This window comes from Arachis ipaensis, chromosome B9 (genome assembly GCF_059453495.1).
Source record: "Arachis ipaensis isolate K30076 ecotype BB chromosome B9, ASM5945349v1, whole genome shotgun sequence".
In the NCBI taxonomy this organism is placed as follows: Eukaryota; Viridiplantae; Streptophyta; class Magnoliopsida; order Fabales; family Fabaceae; genus Arachis; species Arachis ipaensis.
Genome location: NC_142444.1, coordinates 77,068,929 through 77,083,079, shown reverse-complemented (window position 1 = coordinate 77,083,079; position 14,151 = coordinate 77,068,929). Strand labels below are relative to the sequence as shown.

The 14,151-nt window shown below is 39.0% G+C and overlaps 1 non-coding gene across 1 annotated transcript; it reads right to left on the bottom strand.

Moving 5' to 3' along the window:
- Positions 1-12,521: 12,521 nt before the first annotated feature.
- On the bottom strand, positions 12,522-12,629 carry LOC148545084 (small nucleolar RNA R71). The gene has a single exon (XR_015900485.1). It is a non-coding gene; the product is annotated as a small nucleolar RNA R71 (small nucleolar RNA).
- Positions 12,630-14,151: the final 1,522 nt, after the last annotated feature.

The following is a 14,151-nucleotide window of genomic DNA, read 5'->3' as shown; positions in this document are numbered from 1 at the left end:
CATCGAGACACAGCAGAGCTCCTCACCCCCAACCATGGGGTTTAGAGACTCATGCCGTCGAAAATACAATATGAAACGTGTAAAATGTCATCAGATCCATAATAAATCTCTAAAAGTTGTTTAAATACTAAACTAGTAACCTAGGTTTACAGAAAATGAGTAAACTACGATAGATAGTGCAGAAATCTACTTCCGGGGCCCACTTAGTGTGTGCTGGGGCTGAGACTTGAGCTTTACACGTGCCTAGGCTGTTTTTAGAGTTAAACGCCAGGTTGTAGCCTGTTTTGGGCGTTTAACTCCAACTTGTAACCTGTTTCTAGCATTTAACTCCAGAATCCAACATGGAACTGGCGTTGAATGCCAGTTTATGTCATTTATCTTTGAGCAAAGTATGGACTATTATATATTTCTGGAATGCCCTGGATGTCTACTTTCCAACGCATTTGAGATCATACCATTTGGATTTCTGTAGCTCCAGAAAATCCATTTCGAGTGCAGGGAGGTCAGAATCCAACCACATCTGTAGTCCTTTTTCAGCCTCTGAATCAGATTTTGCTCAAGTCCCTCAATTTCAGCCAGAAATTACCTGAAATCACAGAAAAACACATAAACTCATAGTAAAGTCCAAAAATGTGATTTTTATTTAAAAACTAATAAAAATATACTAAAAACTAATTAAATCATACTAAAAATTATGTAAAAACAATGCCAAAAAGCGTATAAATTATCCGCTCATCACTGTGCCGAAGACCCCCCCTCCAAAGTCTTACTTGATAGATTTTGGGCGGCCACCACTTTCTTGGCCTTCCAAAAAGACTTCATAGAATCCGAAGATTTCACCATCTCTAAAAATAAGTCAGGAAAACAATTACACAGTAGAAAAAAGGACAAATACCATGAATAGCAAAAGATAACCACTTCTACAAAAAAGAAGACGGACACTACCTAACTCAGCACGGAGGAGGGAAAGATCTCCTAGAAATTTCTTTGTATCCAGATGAGGAGGCTCCCCCCAGTGCTCCTCTAAAACTCCCACAAAAGCTTGTTCTACCTCACTCAAACTCTCCCAAGGATACTTGACTACCACTGTATCCGTTTGCCACCATAAAGGGAAGTTGGGTTCATCATTCTCATCCAAAAAGAAAGGGCAAGCATCTTCAACAGCTCGGACCTTGAAGTAGTAGTTCTTAAAATCCCGAAAGGACTCATCAAACATCGAAAATACGTTCTTCCCCTAGGTAGTTCAGAAGGAAATCCAATAAGCTTTCTTCTTGGCCACCCCAAGTTTTGTCAACACAAAAAGTTAAAGAAAAAAGGATATGGTAGGTCGGACACCCAGTTCTTGAAACAACAGCTGAAAATTCTTTATAAAACCCCAAGAATTCAGATGAAGCTGGGAAGGGGCCACATTACAAGTCCACAAGAGGTCGGTCTCAAAAGCAGTAAAAGGAAGGGTAATACCTAGCTAGCTGAGGAAATAGTCGTAGACATAGAAGAAAGGACGTTCTCCCCGAGTTAAGGAAGGGAAACTAACCCTCTCCTCAGGATCAGGAGACACCAGCTCAAATTTCTTCTTGTCCTACCTATTACTGCATACCCTATGGAACCTCCTAAGCCTCTCACAGTACTCGGGATCAGACAGAGTCACACACCTCAGAACAATCGAATCTAACCAATCGGCCATACCAGCAGGGACCTTGATGGACATCTCGACAATATTTTTACGGGAAGACATACAGCAAACTACACCTACAGCAAAGGAAAATAACCTGGGGTCACTACCAAAACAACTCGGACAGAAATAAAAAAGGGGGCGAATCAACCAACAAGCAACAGGCATGGTAAACAAAGGGCTACCCAGGGCTCACCAACATTAATACCAAAATCTCAGGGGCACCCTTTGGAGGCAACAGAGCAGAATGCAGAAAAAGAAATGACGCAAAAAATACTCGCCCTAGCCCGTTCAAATAGAAGAAATTATAAAGAGGCAAACAAGAATCCAGATAGCATCACTCTTTCACAAAAATGGCAAAACAAAAAATACAACTTTGATCAAGACAAGGACACCCAGTCTTTCCAGAAAGGTTCAAACTTTTTGTAAAGAAACTCAACGAAGATCGAAACTTTGCGCGAAAAGAAAAATATGCAAACAATAAAGCATAAAAGAAAGACGGCTATTAAAAACAAAAGAAGAGTACCAACCTGCGATAAAGAAGGAGTGATCGCGATGAAGGCGCAGCAGAGACACGAACGATCCACACCAACAAGCGGTTCGAAAGGTCAAAGAAAGACGCTTGAGACAAAAATCAAAGAGCAAGAATCAAAGAAGGGAAATTCTTTTTCGAGAGGAAAGCGAAGATGAAGAACAAGCAAGGAGTGATAAATTCAAATAAAAGAGGGAAGAAGAAATGGCCAAAAGGGATAAAAGAGCCAATTAATAGGCTTTAAAGGTGCTTATATACTCCCGTGGAATCAAACCTCTCGAGAAACGAGCACAGCAATAAAGGAGCGAAAAGGCAAAAACGCTCCGTATCTTTAAAATGGCATTTAGCAAAGGCGAAACTTACAAGAGAAGGAGCAGACCGGACAAATGCTTGAACATGACCTCAAGGGGAAGGTCGAAGCTCAAGCAGGGGCACTGTTCAAACCCTGGGTCGAGCTAAGCGATCCGGGTTGGACGAAGACAAAGATGGCCGACCTCTTATAAGGTTGGCTCTTCACCGACCTCTTCCAAAAGAGTTCAGCCAAATCACCATGTAGGCCCAAAGCAGGCCTAAAGCAAAGGATCACCGCTCACCAAAAGGCGGTGGACCAAAAGATAAAGATCTCCTCCACAAAATATAAGATAAGATAACAAACTTATCTCAATGAAGGTCACTCCACACTACTATAAATACACTGGAGCACCCAGGTATAACTCACACTCTGATTCTACACAAAAACTTACCTAAAGCCCGTGCTAACTTAAGCATCGGAGTCGCTTGCAGGTACCACCACCCTCTGGTGATCGAGGATCAGCAGCATCTCAAGATTCAGCAGGTCAGACCCAGTAGCTCCAACCACACCCGAAGATCTCATCTGAGATCGACCTTCGGTTTCAGGTAACCCCCAGAACAAGAAGTATAGACTATTATCTATTGCTAGAAAACTCTGGAAGTTAGCTTTTCAACGCCATCAAGACCGCATCAATTGGACCTATGTAGCTGAAGATATGCTCATTAGAATGCACGGAGATAAAGATTGACAACATCTGCTATCTTTTCTTCGTCTCTGAACAAAACTCTACCAAACTAGCCCAAAACTCACCTAAAATCATAAAAATAACACAAAAACTCAAAGTAGCATGCAAAGATGAATTTTACACTAAAGGATAGTAAAAATTAATAAAATCTAACTAAAAACAACTAGAAAATGCTATGAAAAAGCGTATAAAATGTGCACGCATCACAACACCATACTTAAACTGTTGCGTGTCCTCAAGCAACCAAAAACAAGATAGGGCTAGATAGAAGGGAAAAATACATTAGGTTTTAGAGTTGTCAATGAAGCACAGTCTAATTACTCAGTGGAGCTATTAATACTTTATTTCTAAACAGTTTTGGCATCTTACTTTCCTTTGAAGCTCAGGCATATTAGCACCCTTTGGTACTAGAATCCGGATAATATTATTGATTCTCTTCTTTTAGTTTTTCTTGATTCTTGAACACAGCTTTTTCTTTTGGTGCTTTGCACCTTTGAGCCTAGCCGTGACTTTAAGCGTCTTGTTTTCAAGTATTACCACCTGATACACAAATGCCACAAGCACTTAACTGGGGGAACCCTTTGGATTCGAATTTAGCTTTGCTTAAATTCCCAGAGAGTGGTGCTCAGAGTTCTTAAGCATACTCTTTATAGCTTTGGATTACGACTTTAAATTCTCAGTCCCAAGATTTTCTTGACACCTTCACACCACAAGCATATAGTTAGGGATAGCAAATCTTTTGAGCTTTTTAGGCCAATTTTGACCCTTCTAACTATTGATGCTCAAAGCCTTGGACCCTTGTTCTTTTAATTTTTTTCTGTTTCTTTTACTTTTACTTCAAGAATCAATCTTTTTTATATTTCAGAGAATCAATAATACTTCTCTAAATTCACTGTTCTTCAAGAGCCAATATGCTCAACCTCAATATCAATCATGCTGAGTTAATTTATACATTCAAAAAATAAAGGTAAGGCCACCACATCTTAAGTAATTGGAATAACTTATGATATACTCAAAACCTTGTGGATTTTACTACTTTTTTTTCCAAAAATTTTCTTTTAAGCTTGATGAGGAATACATATAAGACATCCTTAAAACGAAAATACTAAAATAAATAGCTAAATAAAAACTAAGAAAATCCTAATAGTGATCATGTGACTCAAAATTAAAATACAGAAATTAAAATAAAGTACTGAAAACAGGGATAGAATAAGGGAGATAGAACTCAACCACCTTTGTCATGGTGGCTGCTGCTCTATCCGAAGGACATTTTTTTGCGCTTCAGCTCTTCTAATTATCATCCTTGCCTCTCTTGCTCCTCAGTCAGCTGGTGAGGAATACGAGACTGATCTTTTTGTTCCTCTTTATAGTAGATATCAACTGTTCGATGGATGCTGTCAGTTGAGTCCAATATTCGTGCGAGTGGATGCTCAGTTCTTGAGGCTGCTCAGGTTGCTTCCTCTTAGAAGGGGAAACTGGCTCCTGAATTGGGGCTTGAGTCAGTTCTCTACTATGCTCCATACTCTTCTTAGTGATTTGGTCATCCACTATAATCTGTCAATCAGGACTTTGGCCTCGTCATACAAGCGTGAGTTGAGGTAGGGAAAAGCCAGCCTAGATTGGGTTGAGGTCTTTGCTGCGATCTTATACATCTCGCAAGGGATCAGTTAATGAACTTCCACTTCATTGCCAAGCCTGATGCAGTGGATCATTACAGCTCACCTCACAGTGACCTCAGAGCGGTTGCTAGTGGGGAGGATAGAGTGCCCAATAAAATCCTGCCATCCTCTAACAATTGGCTTGAGATCCATCCTTCTTAGTTGGAGTGGTTGACCCTTTTTGTCATTTTCCATTGTGTTCCGGGAAGGCATATGTCTTTTAGGACTTACTCTAGCCTCGGGTTAGTGTGCACTCTCCTGTTGAAAGAGTTAGGGTCATCCTCCAATGGGAGTAATTTGAAATTTTTCCTCACTTTCTCCATTTCGAACTCCAAGGTCTTCCCCCAGACCATGGTGCGCCATAAGTTGAACTCAGGTCTCTTTTTCTTTTGTTTGTCCGTCATCCATAGATTTGCATAAAATTCTCGGTCCTTTAAAGCTCCAACCTTAGTTACGGGATTGGCCAGAATTTCCCAACCCCTCATTTGAATTCACTCTTAAATTTTTGGATATTCATCAGCCTTCAGTTTGAACTTGACTTCTAGAATTACTATCTTCTTGCTTACTACATTGTAGTAGTGTTCCTCATGAAGCTTGGAATAAAATCGGTTAGGCTTATAAGCGGCTATTGAGGGAGCTCTTTCTTTTTTATTTCTTGAGATAGATCCTCCACCCTTTGGTGCCATGAAAGGTTAAAAGGTGAAAAAGCGGAGTGTTTTCAATACCAAACTTAAAAGAAGTTTACTCTTCCCTGAGCAAAGAGAGAAGAAAACAGAGGGGGAAGAAGTAGAGGGTGTGTAAGATAGAGGTGTAGGGGGCGTGAGGGAGAGGAGGGGTGAATGTGTATTAATAGGTTTGGGAGGATAGAAATTTTGAAATTGAATTTAGAATAAAGATGATATAAGATAACAAAATTTTGAAATTTAGAGCAAAAGTAAAGAATAAAGATCGAGAAACATATGAGTGAAAAGATATGGTATGCAAAAATATGGGTTAGAGAGCTATGAAAGAGATGAAAAATATTGGATAAAAAAGAAGAGTTGCTTTTGAAAATATTTGAAATGGCAAGATATAGATCGAAAAGATATGATGTGCAAAGGATATCGTTTGAAAAGATAAGATTGGAAAAGATTTGGTTCAAAAAGATTTGAATTGAAGAGGTTTAATTTTAAAGTGTAGTTTGAAAAAGGTATGAAATGGAAAGATATGTTATGAAAAGATAAGGTTGGAAAAGATTTAATTTGAAAAGTCAACTCCACCCCCCTTATTTTAAAAATTCGAATTCTCGCTCCCCCCATTTCTGGGCATTCAACGCCCAGATCTGGCGTTGAACACCAAATGGGGGTCATATATATATATATATATATTTGAAACGGGGCCTTCAACGCCAAGAATGGGCATTGAACGTCCATAGGGGATAAAAAAATTCATGGATGGCTCTTGTAAGGGCGCTGAACGCCAGCTCTCTTCCGCTTTCTGGTGCTGGTCGCTAATTTTGGCGTTCAACGCTAGAAAAGGGTACCTCTAGGTGGTCTATTTTCTCACCTACGCATTCCATTCTCTATTCTTAGTGCTACACATGATCGTAAACATTAAAAAGAAGAGAAAAATAAAATGATATTAAATCGAAACCAAAATAACGTAAAAGAGAACAAAATTAAATATACTATACATATGGTTGGGTTGCATCCCAACAAGCGCTTCTTTTGTGTCATTAGCTAAACATTCACTATCATCACATCAATAAGAGATTGCATTGCTCGCGCACCAACTCGTCCCCTAGGTAGTGTTTCACCCTGTGGCCATTGACAAGGAATCTGCTGCCCAAATTTAGGTCTTGTAGTTCAACATGACCATAAGGCAACACTCCTATAACCACAAAGGGTCTGGACCATTGTTGATTTGAGATTTCCAGGAAATAGCTTTAGCCTTGAGTTGAATAGTAACACCTTCTGGCCGGGCTCAAAAACTCTGGAGGATATCTTCTGATCATGCCATTTCTTGGATCCTTCCTTTTAGAATTTTGCATTTTCAAACGCAGCATGCCAAAATTTATCTAGTTCATTTAATTGGAGCAACCTCTTCTCTCCTGCAGCCTTGGTGTCAAAGTTTAGGAACTGAGTTGCCCAGTATGCTCTGTGCTCCAATTCCACTGGTAAATGACATGCTTTGCCATAGACTAGCTAATAGGGGGATATCCCGATGGGGGTCTTGAACGCAGTCTTGTATGCCCAGAGAGCATCATCAAGTTTCCTGGCCCAATCTTTTCTGGAAGTTCTCACTGTCTTCTCCAAGATCCTCTTGAGTTTCCTGTGTGAGACCTCAGCTTGTCCACTTGTCTGCGGATGGTAAGGGATTGCCATATCTCTGCAGAATTGAGTCTAGCTCTCTATTACAGAAATGGCGGCCTCCGTCACTGATTAGTGTCCGTGGACACCAAATATGCTAAATATGTATTTTTAGAGGGCTTTCAGGACAACTCGGGTGTCATTAGTGGGTGATGCTATTGCCTCATCCTATTTAGACACGTAGTCCACCGTCACCAGGATGTATGCGTTTGAGTATGAGGTTAGAAAAGGTCCCATGAGGTTGATTCCCTATACAACAAATAGCTCAATCTCCAGGATTCCTTGCTGTGGCATTTCATGATTATGAGGAAGATTTCCAGCTCTCTGACACCTATCATAATTGTGAACAAACTCCTGGGAGTCCTTGAAGAGGGTTGGCAACTAGAACCCGCTCTAAAGGACCTTTGTGGCTGTTTGCTCTCCTCCAAAATGTCTGACATATTCAGAACTATGACAATGCCAAAGGATCTACTGGGCTTCCTCTTTAGAGACACAATGCCGGATTATGCCATCTAAGCATCTTTTAAAGAGATAGGGTTCATCCCACAAGTAGAACTTACCGTCATGCAGCAGCTTTCAGACTTGCTGTTTGGTGTACTCCTTGGGGATAAACCTCATGGCCTTATAGTTTGCAATGCCTGCAAACCATGGCACCTCTTGGATTACAAAAAGTAGCGTTCCCTCCTCGGGCTCAGATCCGGGATAGATGGTCAGCCACTTGGTTTTCTGATCCCTTTTTGTCCCTGATCTCAATGAAGAATTCCTGAAGGAGCAGTACCCATCTGATTATCCTTGGTTTAGAATTCTGCTTGGTTAGAAGGTACTTAAGAGCAATATGCTCAGTATAAACAATAACCTTAGAACCAATTACATAGGATCTGAACTTATCAATGGCATAGATAACTGCTAGTAGTTCCTTCTCTGTCGTGGTGTAATTCCTTTGAGCATCATTTAGAACGCAACTGGCGTAATAAATGACATGCATAAGCTTATCATGTCTTTGTCCCAGAACCGCTCCAATGGCATAATCACTGGCATCGCACATCAGTTCGAATGGTAGAGCCCAATCGAGTGCAGAAATGATAGGCGCAGAGATAAGCTTTGCTTTTAAGGTTTCGAAGGCACGCAGGTAATCTTTATAAAAAAACAAATAGGGTGTCAGTAGCTAGAAGATTGCTGATGAGCGGATAATTTATACGCTTTTTGACATTGTTTTTAGTATGTTTTTAGTAGGATCTAGTTACTTTTAGGGATGTTTTCATTAGTTTTTATGTTAAATTCACATTTCTAGACTTTACTATGAGTTTGTGTGTTTTTCTATGATTTCAGGTATTTTCTGGCTGAAATTGAGGGACCTGAGCAGAAATCAGATTCAGAGGTTGAAGAAGGACTGCTGATGCTGTTGGATTCTGACCTCCCTGCACTCAAAGTCGATTTTCTGGAGCTACAGAACTCGAAATGGCACGCTTCTAATTGCGTTGGAAAGTAGACATCCAGGGCTTTCCAGCAATATATAATATTCCATACTTTGGCCAAAAATAGATGACATAAACTGTCGTTCAACGCCAGCTTTCTGCCCAAATCTGGCGTCCAGCGCCAGAAAAGGAGCCAAAACCAGAGTTGAACGCCCAAACTGGCACAAAAGCTGGCGTTCAACTCCAAGAAAGACCTCTACACGTGAAACACTCAAGCTCAGCCCAAACACACACCAAGTGGGCCCCGGAAGTGGATTTATGCATCAATTACTTACTCATGTAAACCCTAGTAGCTAGTTTATTATAAATAGGACCTTTTACTATTGTATTAGGAATCTTTTGAACCATCTTTGAGTCTTTTTGACCATCTTTGGACGCCTGGTTCTTAGATCAGAGGGGCTGGCCATTCGGCCATGCCTGGACCTTTCACTTATGTAATTTTAATGGTAGAGTTTCTACACTCCATAGATTAAGGTGTGGAGCTCTGCTGTTCGTCAAAGATTAATGCAAAGTACTACTGTTTTCTATTCAACTCATCTTATTTCGCTTCTAAGATATTCATTCGCACTTCAACCTGAATGTGATGAACGTGACGCTCATCACCATTCTCCCCTATGAACACGTGCCTGACAAACACTTCCGTTCTACATGAAATAAGCTAGAATGAATATCTCTTAGATCTCTTAACCGGAATCTTCGTGGCGTAAGCTAGAATGATGGCGGCATTCAAGAGAATCCGGAAAGTCTAAACCTTGTCTGTGGTATTCCGAGTAGGATTCAATGATTGAATGACTGTGACGAGCTTCAAACTCGCGATTGTTGGGCGTTAGTGACAGACGCAAAAGGAGGGTGAATCCTATTCCAGCATGATCGAGAACCGACAGATGATTAGCCGTGCTGTGACAGAGCATGTGAGCATATTTTTCACTGAGAGGAGGGGATGTAGCCACTGACAACGGTGATGCCCTTGCATAAAGCCAGCCATGGAAAGGAGTAAGACTGATTGGATGAAGATAGCAGGAAAGCAGAGGTTCAGAGGAACGAAAAGCATCTCCATTCGCTTATCTGAAATTCCTACCAATGATTTACATAAGTACCTCTATCCCTATTCTATTAATTATTATTCGAAAACACCATTATCAATTTATATCTGCCTGACTGAGATTTGCAAGGTGACCATAGCTTGCTTCATACCAACAATCTCCGTGGGATTCGACCCTTACTCACGTAAGGTATTACTTGGACGACCCAGTGCACTTGCTGGTAAGTTACACAGAGTTTTGAACCATGGTCTTGGCATCATGTTTTTGGCGCCATTTCCAGGGAAAGAAAGAGCAATGAATTTTACATAATTAAAGTGTAATCACGATTCCGCGTACCAAGTTTTTGGCGCCGTTGCCGGGGATTGTTCGAGTTTGGACAACTGACGGTTCATCTTGTTGCTCAGATTAGGTAATTTTCTTTTTATTTTATTTTCAAAAAAAATTTTTCAAAAAATATTTCTAAAATTTTCTCATCTGTTTTCGAAAATAATATAAAAATGTTTTCAAAAAGTTTATTCAAAATTTTTAAGAATGAATTCTAGTGTTTCATGAAGCATGTGAAGCCTGGCTGGCTGTAAAGCTATGTCTAAAATTTATTTGGACTGAGGCTTGCAATTTGTTATCAAGAGCAATATACTGTGGTGTTAAATGCTGAAGCTTGGCTGGCCATTGGCCATTTCTAGTGTTTTGGACCGGAGCTTTCATTGAAAGCTTGGCTGGCTCATGAGCCATGTCTAATTCCTGGACTGAAGCTTTAGACTAAGAATGCAAGATTCCTGGAATTCATGTTAAAAATTTTTGGAATCCTTATTTTTTTCCTTTTCATATAATTTTCGAAAAATACCAAAAAAATTAGAAAATCATAAAAATCAAAAATATTTTTTTTGTGTTTCTTGTTTGAGTCTTGAGTCATGTTATAAGTTTGGTGTCAATTGCATATGCATCTTACATTTTTCGAAAATTTCATGCATTCATAGTGTTCTTCATGATCTTCAAGTTGTTCTTGGTAAGTCTTCTTGTTTGATCTTGATGATATTTTGTTTTATGTCTTTTCTTGTTTTTCATATGCATTCTTGAATTCTTAGTGCGTAAGCATTAAAGAATTCTAAGTTTGGTGTCTTGCATGTTTTCTTTGCATTAAAAATTTTTCAAAATTGTGTCTATGATGTTCATCTTGACATTCATAGTGTTCTTGGTGTTCATCTTGACATTCATAGCATTCTTGCATGCATTCATTGTTTTGATCTAAAAATTTCATGCATTGCATAATTTTCATGTTTTTCATAAAAATTTCAAAAATCAAAATAATATCTTTCCCTTTTTCTCTCATCAAATTCGAAAATTTGAGTTGACTTTTTCAAAAATTTTTAAAATCAAGTTGTTTCTTATGAGTCAAATCAAATTTTCAATTTGAAAATCTTATCTTTTTCAAAATCTTTTTCAAAAATCAAATCTTTTTCAAAATTCTTAGTTATTTTCGAAAATCCCAAAAATATCTTTCAAAAATATTTTTCTTATTTTTATATAAAATTTTCGAAAATAACAATAACAATTAATGTTTTGATTCAAAAATTTGAAGTTTGTTACTTGCTTGTTAAGAAAGATTCAAACTTTAAGTTCTAGAATCATATCCTGTGATTTCTTATGAATCAAGTCATTAATTGAGATTTTAAAAATCAAATCTTTTTCAAAACTAATTTCTAAACTATCTTCTTATCTTACCTTTTTCAAAAATTTGGTTTCAAAATATCTTTTCTAACCTCCTAACTTCTTATCCTTTCAAAATTTGTTTCAACTAACTAACTAACTTTTTGTTTGTTTCTTAACTTTTTCAAAACTACCGAACTAACTCTCTCTCTCTCTCTAATTTTCAAAAATATCTTCCCCCTTTTTTTTCAAAAATTTCTTTTTTATTAACTAATTATTTTTTATTTTAAAATTTTTCGAAAAAATACTAACTTTTTTCAAAAACTATTTTCAAAAATCACTAACTCTTGTTCAAAAATTATTTTAGAAAGTTCCTTCTCTCTCATCTTATTCTATTTATTTATTCATCTACTAACATCTCATCTCACATCTCAACCCTCCTCACAGTTGTGTTTCTTCCATTATATTACACTCTTTGTCTCCCCCTCTTCTTCAACTCACACAGGGATCCCTTTACTGTGGTATAAAGGATCTCTATTATTATTATTATTTTTCTGTGCCCTCTTCTTTGTCATATGAGCAGGAGCAAGGATAAGAACATTCTTGTGGAAGCAGATCCAGAACCTAAAAGGACTCTGAAAAGGAAACTAAGAGAAGCTAAAATACAACAATCCAGAGATAACCTTTCAGAAATTTTCGAACAGGAAGAGGAGATGGCAGCCGAAAATAATAATAATGTAAGGAAGATGCTTGGTGACTTTACTGCACCTAATTCCAATTTACATGGAAGAAGCATCTCCATTCCTGCCATTGGAGCAAACAACTTTGAGCTGAAACCTCAATTAGTTTCTCTGATGCAGCAGAACTGCAAGTTTCATGGACTTCCATCTGAAGATCCTTTTCAGTTCTTAACTGAACTCTTGCAGATATGTGATACGGTTAAGACTAATGGAGTAGATCCTGAAGTCTACAGGCTCATGCTTTTCCATTTTGCTGTAAGAGACAGAGCTAGATTATGGTTGGATTCTTAACCCAAAGACAGCCTGAACTCTTGGGATAAGCTGGTCATGGCTTTCTTAGCCAAGTACTTTCCTCCTCAAAAGCTGAGCAAGCTTAGAGCTGATGTTCAAACCTTCAGACAGAAAGAAGGTGAATCCCTCTATGAAGCTTGGGAAAGATACAAATAGTTGACCAAAAAGTGTCCTTCTGACATGCTTTCAGAATGGACCATCCTGGATATATTCTATGATGGTTTATCTGAGCTATCAAAGATGTCACTGGACACTTCTGCAGGTGGATCCATTCACCTAAAGAAAACACCTGCAGAAGCTCAAGAACTCATTGACATGGTTGCTAATAACCAGTTCATGTACACTTCTGAAAGGAATCCTGTGAGTAATGGGACGCCTATGAAGAAGGGAGTTCTTGAAGTTGATACTCTGAATGCCATATTGGCTCAGAATAAAATATTGACTCAGCAAATCAATATGATCTCTTAGAGTCTGCATGGAATGCAAGCTGCATCCAACAGTACTCAAGAGGCTTCTCATGAAGAAGAAGCTTATGATCCTGAGAACCATGCAATAGCAGAGGAGAATTACTTAGGTGAACCTTATGGAAACACCTATAACTCATCATGGAGAAATCATCCAAATTTCTCATGGAAGGATCAAAAGCCTCAACAAGGCTTTAATAATGGTGGAAGAAACAGGTTTAACAATAATAAACCTTTTCCATCATCCACTCAGCAACAGACAGAGAACTCTGAACAAAATACTTCTAATTTAGCAAACTTAGTCTCTGATCTATCTAAGGCCACTGTAAGTTTCATGAATGAAACAATGTCTTCCATTAGAAATTTGGAAGCACAAGTGGGCCAGCTGAGTAAAAGGATCACTGAAATCCCTCCCAGTACTCTCCCAAGCAATACAGAAGAGAATCCAAAAGGAGAGTGCAAGGCCATTGACATAAGCAAAATGGCCGAACCCAATGAGGGAGAGGAGGACGTGAATCCCAAGGAGGAAGACCTCCTAGGACGTCCAGTGATCAATAAGGAGCTTCCCTCTGAGGAACCAAAGGACTCTGAGGCTCATCTAGTGACCATAGAGATTCCATTGAACCTCCTTATGCCCTTCATGAGCTCTGATGAGTATTCCTCTTCTGAAGAGAATGAGGATGTTACTGAAGAGCAAACTGCCAAGTTTCTTGGTGCAATCATGAAGCTGAATGCCAAATTATTTGGCATTAATACTTGGGAAGTTGAACCTCCCTTGTTCATCAATGAACTAAGTGATCTGGATCAACTGACATTGCCTCAGAAGAGACAGGATCCTGGAAAGTTCATAATACCCTGTACCATAGGCACCATGATCTCTAAGGCTCTGTGTGACCTTGGTTCAGGAATAAACCTCATGCCCCTCTCTGTAATAGAGAAACTGGGAATCTATGGGGTGCAAGCTGCTAGAATCTCATTAGAGATGGCAGATAATTCAAGAAAATAGGCATATGGACAAGTAGAGGACGTATTAGTAAAGGTTGAAGGCCTTTACATCCCTGCTGATTTCATAGTCCTGGATACTGGAAAGGAAGAGGATGAATCCATCATCCTAGGAAGACCTTTCCTGGCCACAGCAAGAGCTGTGATTGATGTTGACAGAGGTGAAATAGTCCTTCAATGGAATGAGAACTCCCTTGTGTTCAAAACTCAAGGATCTCCCTCTGCAACCATGGAGAGGAAGC